At 39.3% G+C, this 15,047-nt stretch overlaps 1 protein-coding gene across 1 annotated transcript in view; it reads right to left on the bottom strand.

Moving 5' to 3' along the window:
* Positions 1-15,047, bottom strand: part of Arfgef3 (ARFGEF family member 3) — a 152,208-nt gene that overhangs the window by 91,518 nt on the left and 45,643 nt on the right. The window lies entirely within an intron of this gene.

Genomic DNA, 15,047 nt, shown 5'->3' with positions numbered 1-15,047 from the left:
CTCTGAATTTAGGTTGGCAGCAATAAGAATGGGAAGTCCAGTGGTGTTCCTGAGGAGCCAGTGTCTTCCCATGCACAAACAACGAAGTAGCCTCCATCTTCTAGAGACAGGGAAATGGTAAAACTGCCTTCAGGAAGAAGGAATCTCAAAAAAGGCATACAGAATTTCAGAGGACGTTTCATTTTTTAAGGCTTAAAATGTAGATGTCAAAGATAATTATCTTTAGCTCTGTCCTCCGTGTGTGTTCAGTCTCAGAGCAGTGAACAATGTGGGCTGGAGTAATTCTTTGGGGGGCGGGGAAGGAAGGATCCTGTGCATTGTGGGTATTTCACAGCATCCTGGGTATCTATGCAATACATGACAGTGACACCTTCTTCCTTACCAACTGTAATCATCATCATACAAATGTTTCCTTAGAGACAAAACTGACCCAGATGAGAACCACTCTTTCTGCATTGTTCACGTCCACATCTTGGAACTATAGCTTGAAATATCTACTACAGGGATAGTTGGGACCAGTCCACCACTTCAGATCCTGAACTGCGACAGAAATGGGTTGAGCTATAATCCCAATCATGTCATTTCATCTCGTAATATAAAAAGTCACTAGTCTTAACCCAATTAAACATTCCCTCCTAGGTCAATGTGCCCTGGTTCTAAGAAATGGCTGTTCTGAGATATTTAGAATTGTTTATAGTCAGTGCAGATTTGGGTAGAGTGCTTAGATATCCAACTTGCAAATTATTTCAGACTATTTCTTAGTTTGTGGTTATGCTCCAGGTTTATATGTGGCCTTTATTTGTTGTACTTGTAACATGTTGTTGATATTCATTACATAGGCCCTGATTACCAAATTTTACGAAATACTATCTATGCTGGCGATGCTCCTGGAAAGTACATAAACATTAATTATGACAAGGTTACTAATTCGCTTCTCCAACCGAACAAATCACTTCCGTTCCTACTCCCCCTTCAAATTCCTCATAACTACAACTTCTAACTAGTAGTCTTACAAATCCATCTTTAGACGTCACATTTCTCTGTTTTAACTCTTAATTTCACCTTCTAAGCATCCCAGATGAATATAGTTGTCTCTTAGTATTCAAGAGATCAATTCCAGAGCCTTGCACAGATGTCCAAGCCCATGAGTGCTCAAGGTGTTTATTCAACGTGGCGTAGGATTTGCATAAAGTCCATCCACAACCTCACAAATTTCAGATCGTCTCTAGATTCCATGTATAATATGTAAGTAATTGTTACACTATATCGTTTAGGAAATATGGACAAGAATGCAGTCATATTTGGTTCTGCACTCCTATTTGGACTTCCAACCCTACTGGCCGAACCACAAAGGTTGAATTATGGTAACCGTGTGGCTATTTATCTCTTTCCTACTACATAGCAAGCCTCTGAATGCTTTGCTTTTAACTCTACATAGTTGATACATGTAGGTAAAAAATTACTTTTTGAGTGTTATGTTATGTCACATGTGACATAACATGTGTCACTATGACAGTCATGAATCCAGTCTAATGCAAAACTGTAAGCTTACTTAAAACATAAGGGTTTGGGGATTCCTCTTCCTCTTCCTCTTCCTCTTCCCCTTATTCTTCCTCCTCTTCCTCTTCCTCTTCCTCTTCCTCTTTCTCCTCCTCCTCCTCCTCTTCTTCTTCTTCTTCTTCTTCTTCTTCTTCTTCTTCTTCTTCTTCTTCTTCTTCTTCTTCTTCTTCTACTTCTTCTTCTTCTTCTTCTTCTTCTTCACGATTTTATAATCCAGTTATGTGGCTCTTAAACATGAAGTTTATAGAGGCTAACTTTGTGTTACAAAGGCTAAACATGTGTGAAAGGCTAAACATGACTGGGAGATCAAATGTCTCCCAAAGGTTCGTATATTCAAGACTTGGTCACCCAGTCTCTAGTGTGCATTGGGCTTTAGTGAAACGTTTAGGAGGTGGAGAGGAATGGAGGACCTTAGTTCCCTAGAAGAATTCCTGTAAAGAAGACCTTACCCTATTCTTCTCCAGCCCCACCCTCACCGCTGGCCTCTCTCTCTCTCCCACCATGAGGTACTCAGCTTGCTCCCCCATGTGTGACCCACTATGATGATGTAAGGCTAAAAAGCACCAGAACCAGACAACCATGGTCCCAGATAGTTGGTCACTGAAAGAAAGCTGACTGATGTTGTGGCGCACACCTTTAGTCCCAGCACTTGGGAGGCAGAGGCAGAGGCAGGCAGATTTCTGAGTTAGAAGCAAACCTGGTCTACAGAGTGAGTTCCAGGACAGCCAGGGCTACAAAGAGAGACCCTATCTCAAAAAACCAAACCAAAAAAAAAAAAAAATTAAAAGAAAAGAGAAAAGAAAGCCAACTGATACAGTGAGCAAACCAGTGCAATTGAATTGTAAAGGTTCCTTACGGTCCACACACTCATGCACACACAGTTTTGTAAGCTCCGTGCGACTTAATCTCTCAGCTGGATTTTAAGAAATCAAAGTGCGCTGACATATTTACTTCTATCCTTTTGCCTTCCTGCTGGGACCATCCCTCAGGATGGAGCTACTGCCTCAGATAATCTCTGACTCTATAAGCTTTGGGGCTTTAGATAATTTTAGTAATTTGAATATGTCCCAGGCAAGCTTATCAGGGTAGCTATCAAAGGGACAGAGCCAAACTGATTGTCTGTAAACCATTTAATAACTACAAAACTCTTCTAAAACATCCAAATTATAAATTCCATCTAGGAGAAAATAAATGCCCAGTGATTTAGGTAAGGAATGATTCTGCAGTCTATCAACTGGATCTGACAGTTAGTGCAAATTATACATAATAATCTACAAGACTATCTTTTTAGGTGAGGCAGCTGTAATTCAGTAAGTACAAATTTGTACTTAAGGCATTAGAAATATGTATGAGGATATACGTTTATTATTATTATTATTACTACTACTACTATTATTATTACTTAATCTTTCTTTACAGCCCAGTCATTATCCCCTCTCCAGCTGTCCCTCGTCCCATTCTTCCTCCCCTACATTCTTTTACTATAGAAAAAAAATTACCCTGGTTTAAGCTGTCTGGAGAGTATAAAATGAAGAAGAGAAATGCAGAAGAAACGCATGAAGCACAATATTTCCAATGTTCTGGTTCATGCTTGGAGTTTATAGGTATATATTTTTATTATTCCCCATAAAGTCTTATCTAATAACTAGAACAAAAATGAAGCCTACCAGTGGTAGAAATAAGCACTTCTTTTATTTTATGACTTTTTTTTGTGCACATGGATATGTGTGTGTACAATTTTTCCCTACAGGAAGAGATTTCTATTCCTTTCTTATATTTCATCATGGAAACTATTGTTGGCTCTGCAGTTAGTTCAAATATGTGGAAGGTTGATTTACCATTCAAACATGATACATTTAAGAGCAGGTTAACTCCCAGCCTGTATATGTAGCCTTTCCAGAAAAATCTAAAAGGCCGAAAGAGTTCTGTTCCAGTGACTGTTTAAGCCTAGCAGTAAACTGAATCATGCCAGTTTAATTACAGAGATGAACTGACGATATAGGCTACTTCGATTCTAAACTACAAGTCTAAAATATTTTCACTTTTGAACCCATATTCTCACCTGTAATTACAATTTAGGCTGTCCCATTTGTCATTTATTTTGGTGCACCAATGAAGAAACACATGTGTTTCCTTCTCATCTTTATTAGTTAATAACCAAGCTAACAGGCAATTAGTGAGCACAGCCAGCTGCTCTGCTAGGCACCAAAGGGATAAAAAACACTAAGTCTCTCATTAGTTTTTACTTACTAACTAGTGATATTTCCTTTAATGCCTGAATCAGAATCTAGGAATCACTAGTTGGAGAGATTTTCAATGTGCATTCTTCCATGAACAGGCTATTGAACAAGCTATTGTAAGGCTCTAGCTAACCTCACGCACAACTGAATACATCTTCACCCCTTCCCTCTGAGAAAAGTGCAACAAAAACAGACCAAGAGGTAGCAGAGGGAGAAAACAAGCCAGAGGAGATTTTCATGTGATAAGTGTCTTGGCCGACTTCCAGTTGCCTCCAGTTGACTGTCTTTGTCAAGAATAGAATTCTAGATTTACACTGGGGAGCCGGGTGGCTCCATGCATTTTGTGCACAGCCCACCAGGAGAGAGTGATCTCCCAGCAGCGCTTTCACTTCTGAGCACAGAGGTGAGATCTCCAACTTCTCTCCCGAGGGGAACAGCTAGGAATACACAGGGCATAAGATCAGTGGAGCAGCTGGGACAGAGATCTTCAGGCTGCCGTTTGCACCAGGGAGCTGGGTGCCTTCATAGCAGGCTGACAGGAAAGAGTGATCTTCCAGCAGTGGTTTCACTTCTGAGCACAGAGGTGAGATCTCCACCTTCTCTCTGGAGGGGAACAGCTAGGAGCACACAGGGCGGACAATCAGTGGAGCAGCTCAGAAACAGGACTTTAGGCTGTCATTTGCACCAGGGAGCCAGGCGGCTCCACAGCCTTCTGAGAACAGACCCTGCTAGAAGAGAGTTGGTCTCCCAGGAGTATGGACACAGGCTTACAGGCCCACAGGAGGGATAGGCTCCAGCCAGAGACAGCAAGACCAACTAGCACCAGAGATAACCAGATGACGAAAGGCAAGTACAAAAACCCTACCAACAGAAACCAAGGCTACATGGCAACATCAGAACCCAGTTCTCCCACCACAGCAAGTCCCGGATACCCCCAACACACTGAAAAAGCACGAGATGGATTTAAAATCGTATCTCATGATGCTGATAGAGGGCTTCAAGAAGGATTTAAATAACTCCCTTAAAGAAATACTGGAGAGGGGTTGGGGATTTAGCTCAGTGGTAGAGCGCTTGCCTAGCAAGGGCAAGGCCCTGGGTTTGGTCCTCAGCTCTGTTAAAAAAAAAAAAAAGAAAGAAAGAAAAAGAAATACAGGAGAACATGTGTCAACAGGCAGAAGCCCTAAAAGAGAAAACAAAAAATCCCTTAAAGAATTACAGGAAAACACAATCAAGTGAAGGAACTGAACTAAAAAACCTAAAACTTCCAGGATCTAAAAGTGGAAGTAGAAACAATAAAGAAATCACAAAGTGAGACATCTCTGGAGATAGAAAACCTTGGAAAGAATTTAGGAATCATAGATGCAAGCATCAACAACAGAATACAAGAGATAGAAGAAAGAATCTCAGGTGGCGAAGATTCCATAGAAAACATGTACTCAACAGTCAAAGAAAATGCAAAATGCATAAAGCTTGTAACCCAAAACATCCAGGAAACCCAAGACACAATAAGAAGGCCAAACCTAAAGATTATAGGTATAGAAGAGAGCAAAGATTTCCAATTTAAAAGGCCAGTAAATATCTTCAACAAAATTAGAGAAGAAAATTTCCCTAACCTAAAGAAAGAGATGCCCATGAACCTACAAGAAGCCTATAGAACCGCAAACCAACTGAACCAGACCAGAAAGTTCTCCCGGCACATAATAATAAAAACACCAAATTCACTAAACAAAGAAAGAATATTAAAAGCAGTAAGGAAAAAAGGGCAAGTGATTTACAAAGGCAGACCTATCAGAATTACACCAGACTTCTCACCAAAGACTATGAAAGCTAGATCCTGAGCAGATCTCATACAGACCCTAAGAGAACACAAATGCCAGCCCAGACTATTATACCCAGCAAAACTCTCAATCACCATAGATGATTGAAACCAAGATATTCCATGATAAAACCAAATTTACACAAAATCTTCACACAAATCCAGCCCTACAAAGGATAACAGATGGAAAACGCCAACACAAGGAGGGAAACTACATCCTAGAAAAAGCAAGAAAGTAATCTTCTTCCAACAAACCCAAAAGAAGATAACCACACAAACAAAAAAATAACATCAAAAATAACAGGGATCAGCAATCACTTTTCCTTAATATCGCTTAATATCAATTGACTCAATTCCCCAATAAAAAGACATAGACTAACAGAAATATTTTTCATGTAAATCTTCAATTTTATCAGAAAATGTTTGTAATTCCTCTTTCAATTAATTTAGTATTTTTCTATGTCTACCATTTTATCTGCATTATTTTTCATGATAATCTTCAACTTTAACATGTTTTTCTATATATGTCTTCTATTTTATCAGAAATGTTTTCCATGTAAATCTCTTATTTTATCACAAAATGTTTTTAATTCTACCTTCAATTAATTTAGAAAGGTTTTTTATGTCTACCATTTTATCTGTATAATTTTCCATGAAATAGTCAATTTTAATGTGTTTTTCTGTGTATTTCTTGAATTTTATCAGAAATATTTTTCCATGTAAATCTTCAATTTTACCTGAAAATGTTTATAATTCTACTTTCAATCAATTTAGAATTATTTTTATGCCTACCATTTTATATGTATAATTTTTCAGGATAATCTTCAATTTTAACATGTTTTTCTATGTTCAATTTTATCAGAAATATTTTCCATGTAAATCTTCAACTTTATCAGAAAATGTTTATAATTCCATTTTCAATCAACTTAGGAATACTTTTATGCCTACCATGATTATATCTATATAAAAATTTCCATGATAATCTTCAAAAAAAAAAAAAGAATAGAATTCTGGCACATGGCTGTTCAGAGTGAACACCACATTTTCAAGCCTACTGTCTATTGGCCTATTACCAAGTTCTAATCCATCTTACGCAAGCAGAAGTGTTTTCTTTCTTCTTCCTTCTCCTTCTTCATTACTTCTCACTACTGTGCTGGATGGCGAGGGCTGGGGAGCCATTGTGGAGTATAAAACAATGCCAAGAATGAGAGTTTCTACGGTTGTTGTCCACCCCATACTGGCCCAAATTTATGGGAAAGAAAAAATTCCTTCCCATAATTTATGGGAAAGTAAAATTCTTCCTTGTTTTTCTGAAGTGAACCTTGGTCCTTTGATCTTCTTTTGCTTCCCTTGGTATATCAAGGGTATCATGGTTGCCCTGCTTTTTGGGTGCTGACTTCTGCCTTCTAGATAATTCCCTTTCTAAAACCTTCTTCTTCAGAAGAACCTCCATTCACATCCTTTATGCCTGCCCTCCCTCGGGTCCTTTTATAAATATATTTCTAGTCCTTGGACTATGTTGTCATTGCGCTTATTATGGTTTGGGTGTTCTTTTATAGTTTGTTGACTTTTGCCTTAATCTTTAATCTCCAAAGAGTTTTTACATGGCTCTGTTTTGATTTTATTCATGCCATCTGAGTCCAGCATTGTGCTTGGTACATACTCACGTGCATACACACACACATACACACACACACACATACACACATAAAATACATATATTGAATAAGAGATTAGAATCATTGAAGTATTTTTTCACTCTCCTATGAACTCAGAATTCTAGAACACTCACAGTAAACATTGAGAGTTTACATCTGTGCTTACCTTTTGATCATAGTGAGAGAGTTTTAAAACACTAGGGTAGAGGAGTTTTCAAGTATGTCCAAATGGTATGGCATCTAGACATGGTGATACTTATAAAAAGAAATTAATAGATAATATGGAAACCTCATTTCAGAAAGAATGAACTATTTAAAGAAAAAATGTACAGTTATAGACTTTTGCATGTTTGCTTCTCCTTTATAATCATCTGCCTAAGGCAGTTATTTCAAAGGGTAAAAGAGAAAGAAGGAAAATATAACTAGTATTAAATAAACGTGTGTGCCAGGTAGAAAAACCTTATCTTAGTCAACATTAGCAGCAGGAAGGGAAGCTGTGTAAAAACAAATTACTTAGGAGAAGCACATACTATCAACACATTGCTGGTACAGTATGCTGTGAGGTTGTTAGACTCACCCCTAACATCAGCAGTTAAGGAGTTATACATAATCTCCAACAACAGTACCTTGTGGAGTCATACATTTTTCATCAAGCATTTGATTTTTTTTCTTAATGCCAAAGGCTATTATAAATCTTCCAAAGTATTTTACAGGGTTTATGGTAAGAAGGGCTTTCTTTGCCTGTTGATATAAGAAGGTAAACAACTCAGTCATTTTAGCCTCAAGCATTACTAATGATCATTCTTTCCACAGAAGACCAGTTGCCTAATGTTAAAAATGTCAAGCCATAGCCTAGTGGTACATGCTTTTCAGTAGGTAGATCTCTGTGAGTTCAAGGCCAGCCTGGTCTATAGAGCGAATTCTTGGAAAGTCAAAGCTACACAGAGAAGCCCTATCTCAAAACTAAATCAAACCAACCAAACAACAAACAACAACAACAAAGAGTCAAGCCATTGGATAAATGCATAATTGTTTGGATAAATATCTCAGTGAAGGACTTTCCATTAAAACATTATTGAGAGCTGGAAAGACAGCTCTGGAGGCAAAGGGCCTGCTGTGTGAGCCTAAGGACATGGGTTTGATACGTTCATGTAAGCCCAGTGCTGGGGTGGAAGAGACAATTATGAACCTAGATCTTGTTGGCTAGCCAGACGGCTGAATCAATAAACCCCAGATCTCAGTGAGAGACCCTGTATCAAACAACCAAAAAAGATGGTTTGTTGAGGAATGAACACAGTCACTTTTGTGTGCACATGCATGTGTGCATGCACACACATGCACACACATACACACACACATGAAAAATATTATTGAGAGGAAACAAACATAATCCTTCTGGGCTGGGGGTAAAGCTCAGTGATAGAGTATCTGTTTAGTGTGGACAAAGCTCTAGAAGTTTCATCTTTGGCTCTGCAAAAAGGAAAATAAAAAACAAAAATGGTCCTTTTGTGTAGTCTTTTTTTCTTCTTTTCACCACAATGGCTGACTGTAGTGTTAGTGCACCTTCAGAACATACTTTACCTGCTTTCGAACGACAGAGTTCCCAGTGCACAATCCAAGGCTCAGACCTGCCAGCCAAACTGTACAAGGTACTTGTACAGGTACCTAATAGGTTTCATGTCCAGGACTTTTCTAACCGAGCTGGATGAGTCAGGTACGCTTTTGTAATATAAAAACGTGTGATGGAGATGCTCTTCCCTTTCCTTTTCGACATCTTCATCAAACACACACACACACACACACACACACACACACACACACACCCAATGGCATTAGTTGCTTTTTCTTCAACAACTCCATGCCATTGGAAACACCTAATGTTTATAAAAGCCGTGTGACATTTTATTGTGCTATTGTCAGAGGTTGTGCACGATACCTTTCCATGGTATTGTTAGCGCTTGATTAACAAGATTACAAAATCCAATTTGAATCTCATACTGTGAGCAACAACAGACTATTACTCGAGGGGGATACTGAAAACACAAGAGTCTCAGTGACTCCTAACTTCCCTCATTGTAACTGGTGTCTTAAAGTTTCTCTTCAACCATCCACATAATGGGAACTGTAATGTCTACCACCTGCAGATCTGTCAGGGGAGACTTAGCAGGCAAGGGAATCTACTGTTTAAAAGGACAGATTTCCCCTCAGGCTGAATTACAGTTCAATTCTGACTCTGTTATTTTACTAGCTATTTGACCCTGGTATGAATGTAAAGTACTTGCCAAGTGTCTGACACATAATACATTTTAAATGAGCAGTTCCTGTCATTTCTTCTTTGAAAATTATAATTATCCACCAGCATTCATCTTTATTATCTACAGATATACATAAAGTCATACATCCCATAATAGAACTCTCAAATGGCTCTTGAGGGTCATGTGTCCTATCCTTTCTTATCTCCAAAGCCTGCACTCCCTAGATAGGATGATCGTGTCTTTCTCTTTGGCTTCAGAGGCAGAAGGCCAGCCATAATTCTTTCCAGTCTTTGAAGGTTAAGCCAGCTATATCAGTTAATAACCTCTCTAAAGGTTGTCCATTACAAAGAAGGGCAGTCCTAACTACTCCAGTCAGAGACAGCATTAGTTATGTTCATGGCTCCTTTAAAATCTGTATGGCATTTACAGAAATGGCACACAGCAAGGGAAACTGTTCCCAAAGCAGACATGCATTTAGCCTAACTGTTAGTCTCCTGCCATCTATGAATCCATTCCATAGGTAACCTATCTTTGAAACCTTCTTTTCTGATTCTCTATTGTCCTGGTACTTTATTTGTTCAAGTTATCAAATGTTTAATTGGATTCCATGGCCATTTCAATAAATTAAAATTGCTTTCTTTCTACTTCCTGTTAAACAGTGAAACTGTGTGGAACAGCTCCCATACTAAGTGATTTAATATCGCCATTCAATTCCGTACAACCACGCATCATTAATTTGTTTTAATTTATGTCAAATTTCAGTCAAATTAACCTTTGACTGAAAGTCTATAATCTTTCTAAATGAGATGAGCTGCTATCCCTGCAATCCTAACTTTCATTATCAGCTAATTTCTGCTTGTTCTTTTGAAAATCTCTAAAAGATAACCTGTAATATTCTTCTTTCTGGGAATTAAATATTCTTGTTACACATTCTTAGGAGTGTGATCTGGTTCAGTTTTTCATGGTTATAAGTGCTAACAGCAAGTATGTAAATAAAATCCATGATAAAACTTAAAAAGTATCACAAGAAGCTAGCAGGTGGGCAGGCCATCGAATCCCTGCTACCCTCCACCCATGCTGTCCCATTTAAATGAGAAAAGTAAATACCATAACTTCCCCCTTCCTTAGGAATTAAAATGTCATACAAATTAGTGGAGCTATCAAGGATTTCTCAAGACCCATGAAAGGAAAGCTCCTTGTTCCTGATCAAAAGTAGAATATGAATTCTCCCTCTGGCTCTGGGTCCAGACAATGTCATTCTGTTTTTCCCCAATTACTATTTCTCCCTTAAGGATCAATGTGAGTGTGCCTGTCACTCACCTGCCCAAGAGACTGCCCAGAGGAAATCTGATCACTGGAAGAAGTGCTAAAGAGACTGCAGGGATAATTAGCCCTTGATGAGATACTGTCCTTACCCTCCCCAGAAGCCCCACCCACAGCGCAGCTGCATACCATCTTGCAGCTCTGCTGAGCCAGGCCACTGTTCAGAGCTCCAACTCAAAAAAAAAAAAAAATGTAGCTTTTCCTTTTCCTTCTTTTTATCTCATTTTCTTTTGGATACTGGCAAAAAGCTAAGTCTGCTTTCCCTGAGACTTTTTCTAATTCTTTCTCTGAATTATGGCTTCTTCCCCATTGGCCACACAGTTGGTGATCAACCTCTGTCACTGATCACACTGGCTTTCTTGTACCCTAACTCTAAAAGGTGTAGCCTCCTATCTGCCTTTTCCCCTACACCTCCCTCCTCCTAGCAGATGCTGATATCACAGCAAACCTGCCTTGTTCTCATTTTAAAGTCTAATGAAATTATACTAGGGTTTCTTTCTGAGTCCACGTCTACATTTTCTTAATGAGACTCAGAAGCGAACCCATGTTCTGTGGGTATCAGTAGGGTATTTGTTTTGTAGAGATGTACTATGAACAGACATTGTCGAAAAGTATCTCTCCTGAGTGGTAAGTCTAGACAAACATTTGAATATGCGTATCATGTTTCATTTTGAAAGACTTTTCTGGACCAGGCATGGTGGTGAATACCTATAATCCTAGCACTTGGAAGGATGAATCAGGAAGAAAGTCATCTGAGTTTGAGGCAAGCCTGGGTTACATACTGAGTCCCAAGCCTGGAGTGGGTGGGATCCTGCCTCAAAATAAACCAAATCTGTACCTATAAAACATTCATGCGAATACTTTGCTTAAATAATATCTTATGAAAAAACGAGTTCCATAGAAAAACAGAAACTAAATTAACACATTCTTCCAATGTAATGGGGATCTAGTCTTTCCTCCTAGAGCCCAGCTAATTCTCTCTGATTTCTTTTCTTTTGGGGGAGAATAAGTGAATGAATGTATTTTGAAGCAGTAGCAATATTAGCAAAACCAGGACTTATTTACAAGTTGTTTGGTTGGGCCATTATAAGTTAAAGAGGATGGATTTCTGATAATTAATACAAATTATTTTGAAATACCCTGTGCATACATAGAGAAGATAAAAATATTATTCTAATCTCATGTGCTATCTCAGAGGCAGGAGACCCTCGGACTCTACTTGGAAGTCCCAGACACAAGCTGGGACTTGTAGCCTTGTCTCTACATCAAGAGTGGCTCAGAGGTGGGCTGGAAAGACTGCTCAGTAGGTAAAGCACTTGCCATGAAAGTATGATGACCTGAATTTGTATCCCCAGCACCCATATTTAAAACCCTGGGATGGGCAGCATGCATCTGTAATCTCAGTTCAAGTTCTAAGAGGTTCCCTGGAACTCACTGGCCTAAAAATCTAGCCAAATTGGCAAGCTCCAAGTTCAGTGAGAGACCTTGTCTCAAAAACCAAGGTGGAAAACAGAGAAGACATCTGATGTCAGTCTGTGGCTTACACATGCATACATTACTTCTGAATTCAAAAGCCCTTAATGCATACACAGAAATGCATATATATATAGAAAACATTCATTTTGTGACCAGACCAGTGGAGAAGCAAAACAGATGCAGGGGTGGTTACGACCTGGTTTATCTGAGTAGATAGTACACAGATGCCAATGTCTATCAAAGGATAGGGCAAAATTGGCATGCTATAGAAGGAAAAAAGTTAAACATAAACTAGACCATAAAAATCAGCCATCAGGTTCTCACTGTCTGCTGTTTCTAAGGGAGCTCTAGAGCTTAGACCTGTCACAGCAGTGAGACAGGAAGCAGCGGCGTCAGGAATACAGAACTGTTCAGAGAGCTGGCTTCTTGGCAAGTAGTGTGTCAAGTTTTTATAAACAGTGTCTTGCTGCATCCTTAGAATAATTTTATTGGGTTGGTATTAGAATTTAAGAAGAGAAAGTCCCTGAGTTCAAGGCTAGCTGCTCTACAGAATAAGTCCTGGGATAGCCAATGCAACACAGAGAAACTCTGTAGCCCAGAAACAAGCAAACAAACAAAATCAAAGACCAGAGAGTCAAGACAAAGAATAGTAAAGAGCTCTGTCAAGCCAGGCGAGTGAACCTCAGAGTCTGAGTTTTTGATCGTTACCTAAACTATCCACCAACATAGTTAGGTCTAGCCAGGGTAGTACTAAAGTCAGTCTCTTCTAGTGCAGCAACTGAAACCTAATAACTGAAATTCTTTGTCCAAGACAAATCCTTATAGTGCATGCTTAGGAAAAAAATAACCACTATTCGACACCACCTGCTCTCAAATATTACTCTACAAATGTTCCTTTAGGCAGGAGAAGAGCAGACTGTATTAAAAGCCATCTTGTTAGTTTATGCTGTGCTTCTGTGGGCACAGAGTTGTTCTCGGGCAAAATCCACCTTTTCCTACCCAACATTTAGTTACAGATCACACACATGCCAACCATTTTAAGGGATTCTTGATTTTGGTAATTTTTCAGAGTTAAGAATGAAAAGGAGAGATACCCTCTGTCTTAGTTAGGGTTTCATTGCTATGAAGAGAGACCATGACCAAGGCAACTCATATTGGGACCACGTTTAACTGGGGTTGTGCCATGGTGGCCCAGTGAAGTCTATAAAGCTGATATTTTACAGAGAGAGGAGGAAAGAAATGTCTCCTGGGAATAATGGAACTCTCTGTAAATTTAGAAGCAGAAATCTCACCTGGCAATTTGCTATATTCTCTTACTTCCTAGCTATTTAAGATGGGCCCTTAGTTCTCAAGTAGCAGTTTGCCCTGACTTCCTCCTTTTCTCTCTTCTTGGGGATTCCTATGGCATGGCTGGGATTCCTATGGCCTGGCTGATAATCCGGTCTTTGAAGTTGATTCACTAACTGCCAAGCTCCATTTTAAGAATTTCAATGCTTTGCCTCATAGCTGTTTACATAATTACAACCTTCCGACCACATGCAGGTTTTTATGGCTGTGCATATGTATATGAGGATGGCCCTGGCACTCTGGTACTGAAAGCATGGATTAAGTCAGGAAGTTTTGTTTTACAAGGTAGAAGGCTAAATATTAGATAAGGATTTCTCACAAGAACTTGTTAAGACCTAGGTGGTATAAGAAGCTTCAAACTCTTTGAAGGTTTACTGTAAACTATGAGTGACTCTGTATTCTAACCAGGAAGTTTGATGGCATCTGTAAATTGATCTTCTGTATCTGTTACTTGAGAAACTTTGTACCTGATTGATTTTGCATTCCTTGTACCAAATGCCTATGATAATTGTGCCTGCCTCACTGGCTACATCTTTTGAAATGGTAATACCAACTCTTCATATATAAAAATCCTTGCCTTAGAGCTCCAAAATACATTCAGATTCAAACCTCCACTGTGTGTGTGTGTGTGTGTGTGTGTGTGTGGTTGTTTCTGTCTGTCATCTCAGCCAGACCTGTGCCTTCCTGGACCAGAGAATCATGGTTATCCAACAGCAGACCCACGGTCTGTAACAGGGTCGGGTTCATAGGTTCAGTCCATTATCATCATTGCAGGAAGCATGGTGGCACACAGGAGAGTTCTATATCTTGTTCCAAAAGCCAACAGGAGACTGGCTTCCAGGCAGTTACAAGGAGGGTCTCACTGTATCACCCCACAAAGATACACTTCCTCCAACAAGGCCACACCTCCGAATAGTGCCACTCCATGGGCCAAGCATATTCAAACACTATGCCATCTCTAAAGGGAGGAGGTAATAGAGAGCAGGAGACATGCATGATATAATGTGTATGTGTGTAGATGCAAGCAATGATGTGTATGTGGTATGTGTGTATGTGTTGTGCACATCTGTATATGCATAGGAGGCAGGGTCATGGGTCTACACTGCACATACACATGAAGAGGTCAGAAGTTAACCTCTATTTCCTTCTACCTTACTTTTGGAACAGGTTCTCTCACTGAACCAGAAATTCATCGTTTAGGCTAGGGACTGACTGTCCAGGAAGCCCATGACATTCACCTGTCTCTTTCCCACCACTGGTGCTTGAGTTACAGGTCTTACTTGGCTTTCATGTGAGTAATAGGGATCTGAACTTTCCCTATTGAGCTTCCCCCTCATGTCTGGTTGATAGAATTAAAAAATAAACCACAATT

Source organism: Apodemus sylvaticus, chromosome 23 (genome assembly GCF_947179515.1).
Source record: "Apodemus sylvaticus chromosome 23, mApoSyl1.1, whole genome shotgun sequence".
NCBI classification, from domain to species: domain Eukaryota; kingdom Metazoa; phylum Chordata; class Mammalia; order Rodentia; family Muridae; genus Apodemus; species Apodemus sylvaticus.
Note: the sequence above shows the minus strand (reverse complement) of the source record. Positions and strands in the feature narration are given on the sequence as shown.